The sequence below is a fragment of the Halictus rubicundus genome, chromosome 5 (genome assembly GCF_050948215.1).
Source record: "Halictus rubicundus isolate RS-2024b chromosome 5, iyHalRubi1_principal, whole genome shotgun sequence".
NCBI lineage: Eukaryota > Metazoa > Arthropoda > Insecta > Hymenoptera > Halictidae > Halictus > Halictus rubicundus.
The window spans coordinates 2194308-2209336 of NC_135153.1; the positions used below are offsets into that span (position 1 = coordinate 2194308).

General features: G+C 41.7%; 1 protein-coding gene across 2 annotated transcripts in view; it reads left to right on the top strand.

Moving 5' to 3' along the window:
- The window catches only part of LOC143353986 (myrosinase 1-like), an 86683-nt gene that overhangs the window by 65786 nt on the left and 5868 nt on the right, over nt 1-15029 (top strand). The window lies entirely within an intron of this gene.

The following is a 15029-nucleotide window of genomic DNA, read 5'->3' on the forward strand; positions in this document are numbered from 1 at the left end:
TTAAAACGTGTAAGATGTGCTATCTCTATGTCCTGGAGTGTAAAAGTTGAGTTAGAGCAGGAACTGCGAATAGATATCTACAGTCTTCACTCGATATATGTCCCAAATATCTAACCGATAAAAGTCCCAGAATTATTCCCACTACCACGGGATATACGGGTATTTGCTGTTAGAGTGACGCCACGGCAATTACTGGAAAACTGGAAGTTGTCTAAAATGGAATTGGTAGTCTTGCTTTAACGAGACGCGGTTGAGTTTTTTGAAAATCGAGCAGGTAGTCGCGACGGTTTAATTACCTGGAGAGGCCATCAAACAGCCTACTAGCTCCTTTTTATACACGTTTCATACTGTTCATACAACATCGAATTGCTAAATCGTTTTTTTTTCTTTTTTATTTTTTTTTTTTTTTATAGATTGGATAGCAGTAATTTCTGAAAAGTCGCCAACAATTTATCACGTTCGTATCCGACAGCGCTCCATGCGAAAAGTGTTCTCCATGAAACATTAATCAGGAAATGTTTAAATCGAGAATATTTCACTTCGAAGTTGAATGGAAGTTTTGTTTCAATGCACGAATAAACTGCTTATTGAGAATTTATTGTTAACTGTCGCACACGGACCACATTCACGGTTTACCATTTAAATTCATCATTTATTTATCTTCCATTTTCCTCCTTATTTTCACTTCTACCCCGCCGTACCGAATCGCGGCACGATCCGCCGGCATAAATGGAACACGAAATGTTTAAAACACCCGATGTTCCAATCAATCGAATATGTCTCTTTACTAAGTAATTTTAAATCGACTTTGAAGTGTCCACACCAGGTGCCCAAGTCAGTTCGATCTTCGACGGAATAAAAGCGGAGACAAGCGAGTAGATTTCGTCTCAAATGTTCAAATACCGACGATCTTTGGAAAATCGGAAATTTAGCGTGCTTTTTCGAGCCGGTATGTATTTTCGTAACGCGGTGTACATACATGAGCCGAAGGAGCGGCCATCGAAAAATCGCGCAGCTGTTCGTCGCGCGGCGTGGAACAGCGCAAAACAAACCGGAAATTCAATAACAAGCGGCCGCTCTTATTTTCCGCTGCTCTATCGATCATCAATAATTCATCGGTTGCAATCAAATTCCCATCGGGAGCCGTGGGCTTTTTCGCCGGGGCCCTGACGCGACCGCCAGGTTCCTGAAAATCGTGTGGAATTCGAGAGGCGAAAAGAAGTCGACAGGAAGCGGGACGATGGGCGGTAGATAAGCGACATCAAGAAATTTCGTCGCGGGAATATATATATATATATATATATATATCCTTGGTGGTAGTGTAATCCCGTGACCGGATATCTCGACTTCCGGTCCGCCTTTGTGCGAACGACCATCGACGAACCAGCGCGGCGGACCGAAGGTGAAACGCCAAAGATACTCTCCTTTTTGCACGGCTCCTCGGGGCTTTCTACTTCATCATCGGCTTTCCGGGGCCGGCCACCATTTCCAGCGATGGTTAGAGAGAACATTTTTTCCCCCCGGCTGATGACCTCTTTGACGTCTGCGGAAAAGTAGCCAACGGCAGAAATAATATTAAGTGGCCGAACGTGTTTTTCTCAGCGACTTTGAATGAACCAATGAACGCACAGTGCCCGGACAAAGGAATGTTTGAAATTCTGTGTACAGTGTGGGACGCCAGATATTACCACCTTGATTTACGTCACTGCTACTATTCTCTGCGAGAAATGGACATCGGCAAGGGCACACTGGTATTACGCGTCAAGGACATGAGAAGGTCAACTTTGATTTTTTAAATGGAAACGTATTCTTTTTTTCATGCACCAATCGATGCAGCTTTTAGGAGTTATTTAATGCACTTTAGGATTTTTTTAACCTCTAATCAGTTTAGTTGGAAAAATTAGGATTCGAGGCAAGTTTCTCTCGGCGCGGAACGTTGACGTTGTTTCATGGTTTTATATTTTCGGAATATTTTGTGGCGGGTTCCAGAACGTTCATGAAACTTCAACAGACAATCAGCCAGGAAGGCAATATCAACAGTAAAGGCAATAACGGCGGACGTCCATTACGCCAACCGTGGTACTCTGAACGGTGCATCGTTAAATTTATTAGCGCAGTATGTGCTGATCTATAGCACACCTTGCCTATTTGGAATTCTCATATTGCGCACTGACATTAAACAAATTACCGCGTTAATAATGAACAGTACGGGCGAGTTACTATTCCGAGGAATGTGAAATTGAGATTTTATTTTCGGTAATTGAAAATTATCTGAACACCGGGCTCGGATCGTTCATCAAAAGCTAATGCGAACTTGGTCAAAATCAACAATTTCACCTTTTTCGGTGGGTGTTTATGTTCTATGAAACAAAATTGACTTTTATCCTTCAAAATGAGAGAACTCTTACAAATATATTTGCAGCTTTTGTAAGAAAAATTACTTTCTACTCAAATTTACTATACCACATTCTGCCATTTAATTAAGGTATTATCCGTGTAAAAATATCGGTAGACGTGTGTGGCATGTCAGATGAAAATTTTGGAAAAATTGCGTCCAGTCGAAATTCCAAAAAAAAGAAAATAGTCAAAGTTGTGTTTTACCAATTTTTTACTCGAGTCCGTAACGAAAATTAAAAAAATGCTTTTTGTAGATTTATATAAGTTGCACAATCAGAATCGAAATTGGTCAATTGGTTTTTAAACGATTAAAAATTGTGGCGACCATTGAACAAACACATTACGGTCAAACCAGTTTTTGTGTGGTCCTTTTCTATGCGATTTTTTTTTTTTTGTACGATTTGTTTTGTGCAATTTTCTTTTATGTAATATATGAATGCTAACGGTATTGGCATTATAACACCCTTGTAATGTTCTCGTCACAAGTAGATGCGCGTTTGGGACTACGACGAGTAGTATTGAATTATGTGAATTTGAAAATTTCTCCATGTTTAAAATGAGAAATTAAATTTTTTTTTAAATGTATCCATCTGTAATTTAATTATTTATTTTGTTTGGAAAGCACTTTCTTGCTATTTCGTAAATCTTTGACATATTTTCCAAGTGAGACTTTTTTTATGCGGTCCCTCTCCACCGCATAACAAAATATTCTTTAATATGTTGTAAAAAATGATTTGTTATAGCTATTTATGAAGTTTCTGAATATTTTTTATTGTGCGGTTTCTTTTAAGCGGTCCCTATCTACTGCACAACAACAGGTTTGTCTGTATTGTGACGAAATGTTTGGAAGGCGACGGGAGAATAACGTTGTGCCAAAGAAATTTAAAGGCTGCAATCTGTAAGGAGAGTTAATCTCGCAAAAAAAGAAGTGTTCAACCGACTGATCCGATGGCGTAGCGACTGATTCCTTCGATACGCGCGACTCGTCTTTCGTAGTAAGCTCCTCATCTCCGGGCGTCTCCGGAACCGCTTCAGAAAATGGTAATCCGGAACAGGCACGAATGCCTCTATTTGCGACGTTCGTATACGGGAACGGCAAACCGCGCGATCCAAGATTATTCCAGTCGACGCGATGGGGTGAGCAACGGGACTTCGTGACTCGAAACTTCCCCGCTGATAACGACGGCCACGAACTTTGAAGGAATTTTATCGCCGTTCGATTGAATTTTCCTTTCGTCCGTGAAAGCCTCGGGGTAATCTCGATCCGCTTAATCGATTACGCATTGATTGATTCTTTCTGCCGTCGAACAGTTAATTCACGAATACGATGCTAATCCCTAATCCGCTAAGACGTCATTCTCATTTTGGGATATAATAGTATTATTACACAATGTTACTATTTATGTCAAATATACAGCGTGCGGCACAAATTAGTCCCCACGATTTTTCAGCCCCTTCGGATTGTCGGACAGAAAAGTGTTTCCTAGCAAAGTTAATCAGTATTTAACCGATAAGAAATTGCAATTTTTTAAATTAAAAAAAAAGTCAATTTTCAACAAAAAATCAAGGTCTCTGTCATATCTTTAAATGGAACTGGGTATTTTTATTTTTTTTAAATTATTTTATATTATAATTATTAATATATTAGGTATATCAGAATAATATATGTAGACAGTAAAGTCTTGATCTAAGCCCAATCCTCGAGTCCGTGCTGTGACATAAATCATGTAGGGCTATTATTTTCTTGTGACCGAATCGACCGCGCCGAACGCAGAAGGCACACTACATACCGTCAATGAGACAAATTACGGTGTTTACTCGATATATGTCCAAAACACGGGTCTAGCCGCGGACATATATTGGCCAGGAGATACTATTTTTTGATCTACGCGACCTTACACTCACCGACGACCGAGATCTCCCGATCTTTTTGGCCCCTCACGAGGTATACCCCGCGGCAGTAGGGATAGTTCTGAGACTTTTATCGGCTAGGCATTTGGGACATATATAGAGTAAGCACTGTATATCATGTTTAGTGTCATTTCAATCAGAAAAATGAAAAGACGGTGCATTAAAATCTGAGAGTTAAAAATTGAAATCACATGTTTGCTAAAGTCTTAATAACGCTTAGCTGGAACTTTCAAAATTGAAGGCTGTGCTAGGGAACGGCCAGACGTGATACGTTTAATTATATATTTCGAAATTAATTACACATTCCAACGAAATTATTTCAGCGTCCTGGCGCTGTAATAAAACGGTTTTTGTTGCCACCACCGCCCTGTTCTTCCGACGACACGCTACCACAAATCCCACAAATTTCAAGGAAGAAGAACGCGAACTCTGCCGAATCCCAGACACCCTGAAAGAGAGGGACACCAGTTTCAGCTGTGACTTTCGACTTTTCCTCTCTCAGTAATTAGCGTTGCCAAACGTAGTAGATACCTTCCTCGCGTAATTACGTAATTAAGCTGCTATGGAAGCCGGTGACTGATTTCAAAGTGACACTGGCATTAGCTGTTTGTAACTTCGATTCTGAGATTTTCGAAGTATTTCATTTGTTGAGTCTAGTTTCCGACATTCAGTGCTCAAATACTTTTTGGATCCACTTGTAGACGAAGTTGAACTATTGGAGTCTAGACAAGTCCAACCGAGGTTCCGATACTCTATTTCAAAATTCCGTACTGGTGACATAGTTGAAAGGGCGGAGACCTCAAGAAACCTTTTGTCATGAGAAATCTAGTTAATCCAAGTATCCCTCTGGGTGATCCGATCAATCTCGTGGCAACATCTCAAGATATAGCCGAAAGCGTCAGTAGTTCGTTGTACGGCTGTGAACCTGATTGCTCGAATAAGGGTACTAACTGAACTAGTAAAATCTGATACCTAGAGGCTCCAAGACTCCTGAGGTACAATGAGAACGATATCCGCTATCCACGATTTCGGATAGGTTCGTTTGCATCTCGACCGAGTTTCTCGAGAGTTATGTACACTCACTGCACTTAGATTCATTGACGTAGTTAATTAAGAATTATTTTCCTTTGGTCTCTGAATATGAGCGTATCAATGCAGCCATATTTGAATTATTAGACTGTTTGCCAATTAACCCATTACTTGCCAGATCAGATCCTTTAATCTAATGGTACCACAATGTTTCTAGTAGAAAAAAAAAAACTAGATCATGTACTACGTCTCATAATTATTGGAAGGAATTTAAACATTCAAAGAACAGAACGTTACACAGAGAAACATGTAAATATTTCAAATCATTAAGAATATACTCTAATCATTGTAATTTTGCTACGATCGGTAAATATTTACAAAGAGGGACTTCTCACCGATTTCATGACTTTGAAGTACGCTGTCAAGGTCATCATTCTAAACAACTTTTCTCTATACATATTATTGCCACTCGAACTTAGGTTCCGAGATATTTCTAAAAAACTGTTAGGATTCAGTACAGCCAACTCCACCATTTTAAACGAATTTTGGTTAGGTCTGTGTTAGGTTTTTTGGGAGAATGTCGAAGGGGGTGGAGCCCCCCCCACCCCCCTCCCCCCCCGCCTTAAAGCACGCGTTGGATTCACAACATATGTCAAGGTCATTGAAATCGGCGGTCCCTTTTCCCTTCTTGTCCCTGACTGTAAATATTCTTGGGCTTGAGGAATAGGAAAAATGTTGGGTGATCCTACCTTCTAGTCGCGAAGTGTCCATGCATGACGTCATCGTTAGATACAACGTATGGCATGGCCGGGCGAGAAGAAGCTCCCGTTGCAGGGACGCAAATTGCCGCCCGGCCATTAACATTCCGGCGATACGTTCAATCAGAACACGGCGGGCACTCGTTGTCAGCACTACGTAATAACACCTATTACCGCCTACACGTGCTTCCTTTGTTCAGCGTTCCTAGTGAGCACCGGCGCCAACGAATGCCGATGCGAATATCGCGGACGTGGAGGAGTTCCGTCAGGACGGTCGGGGGTGTCGCGGGGTGGCGGGTGACGGGTTCGCGACACAATAAACCATTCTACGGAAGGCAAAACACAAGCCCCGGCGCCGCTATAACCGAAGCCCAACGTGCTGCTTCATTATGCGGTGCGACGTGGCAAAGTGCCAAGGCCTTTGATAAAAGGGGTGGCTACGTCCTACCAGATTCTCGCTCCATTCCACCGCCTCCGCATTTCCGCCCTTTCGTAGTAACATGAGGCCGCTGTCCACCCTCTGACGCACATCCTTGACTCACAACTCAGCTCCGATTTTGGACAAAGAACGGAAAGCTGCCCGTCGGAAACGCGTCCTCGAGCGTCCTGCTTTTCATCTTTAATCTTCGACGCGGTTTCCGATCATCATCGGTGGACCTCGATACTTTTTCGTCTCTTAAAACGGGCATGCCTGCCCAGATTTATCCCTTGGAGTAAGCATTTTCTACTTTTTCCTTCGCGAAGTCTATACCCATAGTTATATAGTTAAGCCGAACGAGAGCTCTGACTTATGAGATACACGTGGGTACTCCGGTAAGCCATCAGATAGTCGGGTATCTCATGACATAGTCAGCTGCCCAAGTACTCGGTTATCTCATGAGATACCGGGTACCTAGGTACTCGATTGTCTCATGAGACACTCGGGTGCCTGGGCATTCGGCTAATCTCCTGAGATATCGGGTACCTAGGTACTCGGCTGTTTCATGAGATACCAGGTACCTGTGTACTCGGCTGCCTGGTCACATACTCGGGTGCCCGAGTATTTGGCTGTCTCATGAGATATCCAGGAACTTTTGCTCTACTCGGCTGTTTCATGAGATACCGGGTACTCGAGTACTCTGCTGTCTCCTGAGATACCGGGTACCTAGGTACTCGGCTGTTTCATGTCATACCCAGGAACTTTTGCTCTACTCGACTATCTCATGAGATACTTGGGTACACGGGTATTCGGCTGTTTCATGAGGTACCAGGTACCTGAGTACTCGGCTGCCTGGTCACATACTCGGGTGCCCGAGTATTTGGCTGTTTCATAAGATACCGGGTACCCGAGTATTTGGCTGTCTCATGAGATACCGGGTACCCGGGTACTCGGTTACCCTATGAGGTACCCAGGTATTTGTGCTCTACCCGGGTGTCTCATAGGTACTCGGGTACCCGAGTAAAGGTACTAGCTTTAAGCTGAACTAGATTTCTTCGGGTCTAGGGCCCCGGAAGGCCATTTTACTACATGCCCAAAGAAGACAAGCACATGCGACTCCAGAGCCGCAATCCTCGACCGCCACAAAACCACAAAACAATAGAGCGTCAAACAACCGAACCACATTGGTCATTCCTCACGAGCGTTTTGATAAGCGTCCCACCTTGGCTGGTTGCATCACCGAAAATGGCATCGTCCTATATACCGAAACTCTATGGTCAAAGTCCAGTGGACAATATCATAGCACTGCGATCATTGTTTGGGGCTTAATAGGTTAAATTAATTATTAATATTATCAGATACTTTTTATACAATATATTACTTTATTATATTATTTATCAGTGCTATACGTTAAATCGACTTTGGAGGATGGATTTGTTGATAAAAATTGATGACCTTTCTTTCATGAGCTACAATCTGCCATCTATTAGTTAGCTTTTAGTCGAAGAATAGAGTTATGATTGAGACGTGGCTGTTTATGATGGAGACGTGACTTTCTCCTAGCGCTCGAGATAGAGAATTTATGAACAAATTTCATGCCCCAATGCAGGATATGGTAGGATTTTTATGGTTAACACGAGCCGTTAAATGAAATTCCGCGACGAGAATCATTAAGAAAAATAATGTAGGTGTTGCGGTGTTCCCGTTTAATACTTTAGCGTTTCAGACGAGAATAGGAACGACAGGCTAACGTTGGTAGCTGGCGACTCCAATTTAATTATAAAAATAAACTAGGCAAGCGATATTCAATTTTAAATTTTACAATATCATAGACGTGACAAAGGCGCTATGTATCTGCCGGATATAAAACTTTTACGGAGAGATATGTACGTTTCAGTTGAAAGCAAACATGTCACCACCATGTATCGCAGGAATAGAAAAGTTAAGAAGATATTTGCAGTGGGGCGTTTCCCACTCTCCACTACCTACTGGAAGATACGTAGGAAATGGCAGTGTCAGTATCTGTCAGATGTAATGCACGCGACGGAGGTCACTTACATTTCAACCTTGCCATTTCGATATTTTGAGTTCACAGTGACCGGTGTGTTTCATTTACAGATAAATGGTGGCAAGTAAAGTTTTAATTCACTTCAGGAGGTGCAATTTAAATCGGAAAAATAATTTTAAATAAAATCTCGCAATCTCTAAACGATTTTTTGCTGTGAATACAGAATACAATACCCCTACAAGCTCCATTTTTCGTACCATTTTTATTTTATTACTCGTCAGAATTTTGTATTCAATACCAGTTCAAATTTTTCTAGGCATTGTTCCCGACATACACTGGATTCAGAAAGAATTCGCACACGAAATTTCGAATTTTCCAAAAATCGTGAAAATTTAAAGTGTGACCATTTTGTGAAAAACATCGTACAAATTTGCACTGATTTTAAAGCTTGAAGCTTCATTTTATCGTAGCAGGTGAACAATTGAAGACACGTTTTTTCTCGAAAGCACCACCAGTTGAAATGTTTATAAAAGAACTTTTTTCGTGACTGAATTCACCACAGATTTGAAGATTGGAGCTTACTCTTTACTATGACTCCCTGAAACTTAACGTGCGATCTTTTTACCGTTTTATAGATAAAAAATGAGGGACAAGTTTTGGCCAGAATAAAATAAAAATATTCTGCATCGATTGTGGTAATCAGTACTTAAATAAAAATGTATTTCACCCCTTAATAGTGTTTTTACGTTAAAAGCAACATGACAATATTTTTTAATTTTTTTATTCTCTTTAAATATTTTTTTCTTTTTTCACTGTTTTACATTTCACCCAGTCAATTTCATCATATTTAAATTATAATTACATTCATAAAAATCACATTCTAATGCATCCGAACTAGCTAAAGATTATAAAGTTTCCTAATTTTGACAACTATCCAATACATTTATATAAAAGTGATGTCTATAGAGTTAGAATAAGATCAGTTCACCTTATTTAAAAAATAAACTGAGTTTCACATGTTTAGAAAATTTTAATGTGATCCTTCTAAGTTTTTGAACTGCTGTCTATTAAAATATAATTTAAATTTTTCTTTATCCACGAATACAATTTATATTATACAGTGTATGACATTGTAAAATTTATTTACATTACTTATTTGATTATTTAAATCTAAGAATAGCGTTGTTATTATTTATTCAAATTGAATCTGTAATACAAATTTCAGTGAAAGGACTGAAATTAAAAATAATGAGAAACAGGAAGAAGAAGAGGATAGGGAGGGGAGATACATGTAAAAATCTTCGACAAGAAAATGATAAAGCGGAAGAGAAGCGTGAGCGATAAGTAGTCTAATGAATTTCTCCACTCGTGAACTTTTCTGGTAAGAGGATGGAGTCTTGTACGTAGCCAGCAGGTCATAAGTTCAAGATCGGAGATAAAGTTTCTAACAGTAACCCGATGCATGATTGATAATCCGGTGATAGAATTCGGCAGCAATTTCTACAAGATTTGAAGAACGTTCAAAGTCGGAAAATGATGCCAACATATAATTTAACGGGAGAATTGAATTTTAAAGTGTAAGCTGCACTGGAAACTTGGCGTTTTCCAACTTCGGAATAAGGTAGCAGCGCATTAATAATTTTCCTCCGTTGAAAATGTTACAGCTTACGAATTCTGCAAGAAATAGTAATTCTCTGAAAACTGTTATGCTAAGGAGCTGTATATATTCGAAAGTAGCGGTATTTTCATACTCCCGCGGCGGTAGTAACATTACAACGGTGCTTCCGACCATTTTTCTCGTATTCCACCCAATTATTCCACGAGCGCATTCAACTTAATAACCAGGTTATATCGCGCGTCCACGCGACTGTTTCGTCTGATCGGCGAGCGAATTATTGAATTAAGCAACCTAACCGGCGCACCCGTTCAGATAAAACGTACGATTAAATAACGCTGACTGTGTCATGTGTATGGCGAGTATAAATCCAACGACGTAACATTACATATATTTAGCGGGACAATAGGAACGCAGTCGCCACGATAAGGGCAATTTTGACTGCGGCCAATGTGCACGATAATTGGGAAATAAAGCCCGGCTTAAAGCTATCTTCGAGTCCGATCGTTTGTCCAAGTAGCGCTTTGATACGTTCAATTCTCGTAACTTCGATCCTCGTTATCGTTTCGCGGCACGCGTAAAACTTTCGCGTAAAAATTCCGCGGAGCTTAACAGAAATAATCTGTTTTCAAGAAGAACGATGACATTAACAGTTAAAGACTCGTTCACGGCTTCAAACGGTCGCCAAAAATAATTACAGATCCCATCATAATATTTCACGAAATTATGCCTTAAACTTTAAATCAATAAATTGTGGTTCGTTTGTAATTTCACATTTTACAGAAATACATTTTAAGACACACAAAGGCTGACAAGAGAAAGTTGAAATAGTAATATTACATAATTACCACAATTTTTACAAATTTTATTTTCAAGCGGCAATGCATTTTTTATACAAAAGTAAATACAGAAGCGATTTCACAGAAAAAATTTCACCTGAAACATCAAATAATCGTGAGTTCGCGCAATTCATTCTTGGAAATTCCGAAAGTTGATATTTAAACTTAAATTGCGGCGAAAGCATCTCGAAGTATCTCATGAAATTTTGCACAGAGCTAGATCAATATTATAACTTGCCAAAACGATTAGTTCCAGATCGAAGCTATTCAAAGGATTTTTTGTATTCCTCCATAAATAAAAAATGAGCGTAACGCAAAGGGGCTTCAGGGTAGTCCATATTACTTAATGTTAAACAATTTTTTTTGGAAAATTTTTTTTTGCCAGTTAATAGTTGAAGCCATTTGCAATAACCCATATGATTTGTAGACTCCTAAGTATTCAATTATAGGCGGAGTAGTTACATAACTATTGCACTGAAAACTGATGAATTCCCAGTAGCGAAGAAATGATTATTTACGATGCGTATACCTCCGTAAAAAAATTCTTTTCAAAAATATAACTTTGGCACATCATGCACGCACTATTAGGCTATACAAAAATAATTTTTTTTTATAAAAATCGAAAATTTATAAAATGGATTTTTCGCCGCGTTGGCACCACTGTGCGCCACGGCCCGGTCACGTGACGCGTTCCGCCTTGGTCGTGCATGTGTTACAATACGCCTGGGCAACTGGTGCTCTGGGAGTCGATGACGTAGACTCGGCTTCCCCCACTATAGCGCTCGGGTCCTTCTTAAGGTCCAGTTTTCCCAGGTGGCCTTAATCCGCTACAGTGTGCGTGCCGTGTGCGTGTGCCATGGTGTGCCGCACACAACGCTAGATCGTACGGCAGGTCCTACTTTTGCGTTGTCGAGCAACATTTTGCATTATTCGGTCGCATGATGCTTGTCAGAGAGGCATTCGAACGAAGCTACGGCAGCGCCGTAGTTTACGTTGTCGGCCACGCATGCTCAGATCGCCTCTCTGACAGGCATCATGCGACCGAATAATGCAAAATGTTGCTCGACAACGCAAAAGTAGGACCTGCCTGGTGGCAAGCGCTCTAGATTTATCCTTCATCTACCGCTTTTGACCACTGACATGCTCCATCTTTGCATTATCGAGCCATAAATTGCCGCCTCCCGAACCCTTGCAACCTTGTACGATCTAGCGTTGTGTGCGGCACACCATGGCACACGCACACGGCACGCACACTATGGCGGTTCAAGGTCACCTGGGAAAACTGGACCTTAACGACCATCGGTAAGGCTATCTAGCGGGCCCTACCCAGTGTCACCAGATTAAGACTTGTCTCCCACTCTACCCCTCCCCTTCTACGACACCATTCCCCCACGCATCCGCGAGGGCACGGTCACGTGACGCGTTTCGTTTGTGCTGTGCAAATTGTTAAAATTTCATCAAAAGCCGCCTCTTAAAAAATATATAGAGCAGGGGAAAATGTACGGATGTGTAAGTAAACAGATAAGAAAAGTTTAAGAAATCGAACGGCAACGAGACGAGAGGAAGTCGATTATCGAATTCTGCAGCGTTAAGTCAGTTCAGTCTAGCATTTCTCGAAGAATATCGTTTTAAAAAAGATTCCGGGGAAGAAGCTCGAAGTAAACGGAATGATGCCATAAAAGAGAGTTGCCCGTGTCCGCAACTCGGATTGCGGCAGTTCCGTGGTTCACTGGCATGTTGGTGGTAGCCAATCAGCAGGACTCTATTTATCGAACTTCCTTTTCTGTTGATTCGGGACGCACCGGAAGGAGGAAGAAACTTCTTTATCTCGTTGGCCGCAGGGGGGAGTTGAATAAGCTTCGATAATGAGCACGCCGGGAAGGTCGTTGGCTGGCGCAATATTTTTTAATTATATTTCAGTTAAGTCCCCTAAAAATATCTTCAAGACCGTAAAGTTCGTCCGCGTTCCAACGCGGGAACTAATAATTGCAACTGCAAGCGCAAGATGTTTGGTTAGGAAAGCAAGTAGCACGGGCTCCGACTTAAAAGTAGCCAGCTATTTAGTATTATAAAGGAAGTAATGTGTACAGGACAATAACTCTTTTGTCGTCTCCAGAGTATTCTCTTTCCAAATCGTTGAATTTCTTCTTTGCGCTCGTCTTCAGTTGCCTCTTTGTGTTCTCTTTGACTTCGTCTACGGCAGAGCAGCGTCTGCTCGTACGGGCAGCGATTTTCTTGCCCTGAATGTACACAGAGGGGCGGGCACGAGGCCACGCCCCTGCGAGCAAGGCCACATGTATTTGTCACACGCATTGCCATAACTACGTGGTCGGCTACGGCTGTGCTACGGCCTAGCTCCACTCGGCTCAGTCACTTGCCTATAGCTTTGCCCGCAGCTATGTCCAGTCGCGCCAGATTGAGGGGAGGGAGCACGAATTGAGGGGAACAAGTTAGTCTCTCTCTGCGAGTACCGGAGGAACGCGTCACGTGACCGGGCCGCGGCGGAAGCGTGGGGAAATTAGAGTGGGGGAACAAGTCTTGATCTGGTGACACTGCTCCTCCCCCTACTTCTGGGTCCCCCCACTAAACTCCTATGGAGCGTAACGCATATATTCGCAGTCACGCGGTCACGCGAGGCTAAGCACGGTAAGGGCAATATGAAATAGTAAATGGTGGGGGTACCGGTACCCTGGTAGTGGGGGTCGTGAAGCGACAGCGGGGAAGAAGCTTGGGCTTGGACTACATGGTTGCTGAAATGGGTTATTAATCCCTCAACACAGAAAGGAATGAAATTAGAAAGAATGAAGTATTATCGAAAAATCTAAAACCCCCAGACGGATGGCGGGCCAGATGTAGACCCTGCACCGAAAGAGTTGCATAAATGATTGAGAGTCGATGTCGGCAACATTCGGATGGCGTGTCACGCGAACACGATGCGTTCAAATCACCGTCGGTCGCATGTCAGAATTACGTTTCCTTGGGAAGTCACGTTACGAGCGACGGTGTGTAATGTTTCCTATCTATCGGGGAAGGATACCCTCTGATCCACTTTCCTCGCAAACTGTCGTAAACCCGCGCCTCCTGGCACACTACGGCAGACAGTACAACATGTTCCGTATCAGGATATCGAGAAACAAAATGGAGCGGCGGGCATGGGATACGGCCGTCTTCCGAGGCAACAAAGTTTTCGCGCGTCCGTGTATTTTTCTATCCCGCCTTATATAACCTTGAAGCCGAATGTTCCGCGGAGATTACCTGTCAGGATACGTATTTCCCGGTGGCGAGATTTCCTCCCGCTCCACGGAAGGGCGAGGGTACTCCGACGGCTACGGAGAACAACCCTTAAACGCGTTCCCCCTCTTATTTCTATTCGAACACCCTCTATTGTTGTCCCGGTTACAATCGGGGTAGTAGAAAAAATTGCGGGCCGACAGAGGCCCGGAGATTGAATTAGCAGTCTTTCGCGATGGTTTACGGCCATATTCACAGTTGCGATCCCGAGTTTTGCCCTCGGCGAACCGGGTCAATAAAAGTCACAACACTGAACCATGCGAGGTCAATTTTACCCCAACCAACTAGGAACATGTCATTTGAACAAAAACGCACTTTAAAGTCGCGTTTCGTCCATTTTATAATACACCCCCGACAAAACTATAAGACAGGGGTTCCACAAGTGCGGCTCGTGAATTATATTCTTGAAATTGGTTAATAAACAGTTTGTAATAAAAAGTAATTATTGTCACAAATAAAGGACGATGATGTTATAAATTAGTATAAATACTTCCTTTATGTCTAATTTTTTAACTTTCTTTTTTGGCCCGCAAAAAGATTTGGAATTTATAATTTGGCCCACCAACTTTGGGCACCCCTGCTTTAAGACATAAGATAATTAATGAAAAGTGTATCCTAGCCAGAATTTTCTTCTTCCTGCATTAATGGTATTGTTTATCCAAATAAAATGAAGATTGATCTTTTAAAAATGAAGGATTTATTTTTAAAAATACAGACATCTTCTTCCAGTATATTGACTGAAAAATACTCCAAAAAATTGTAA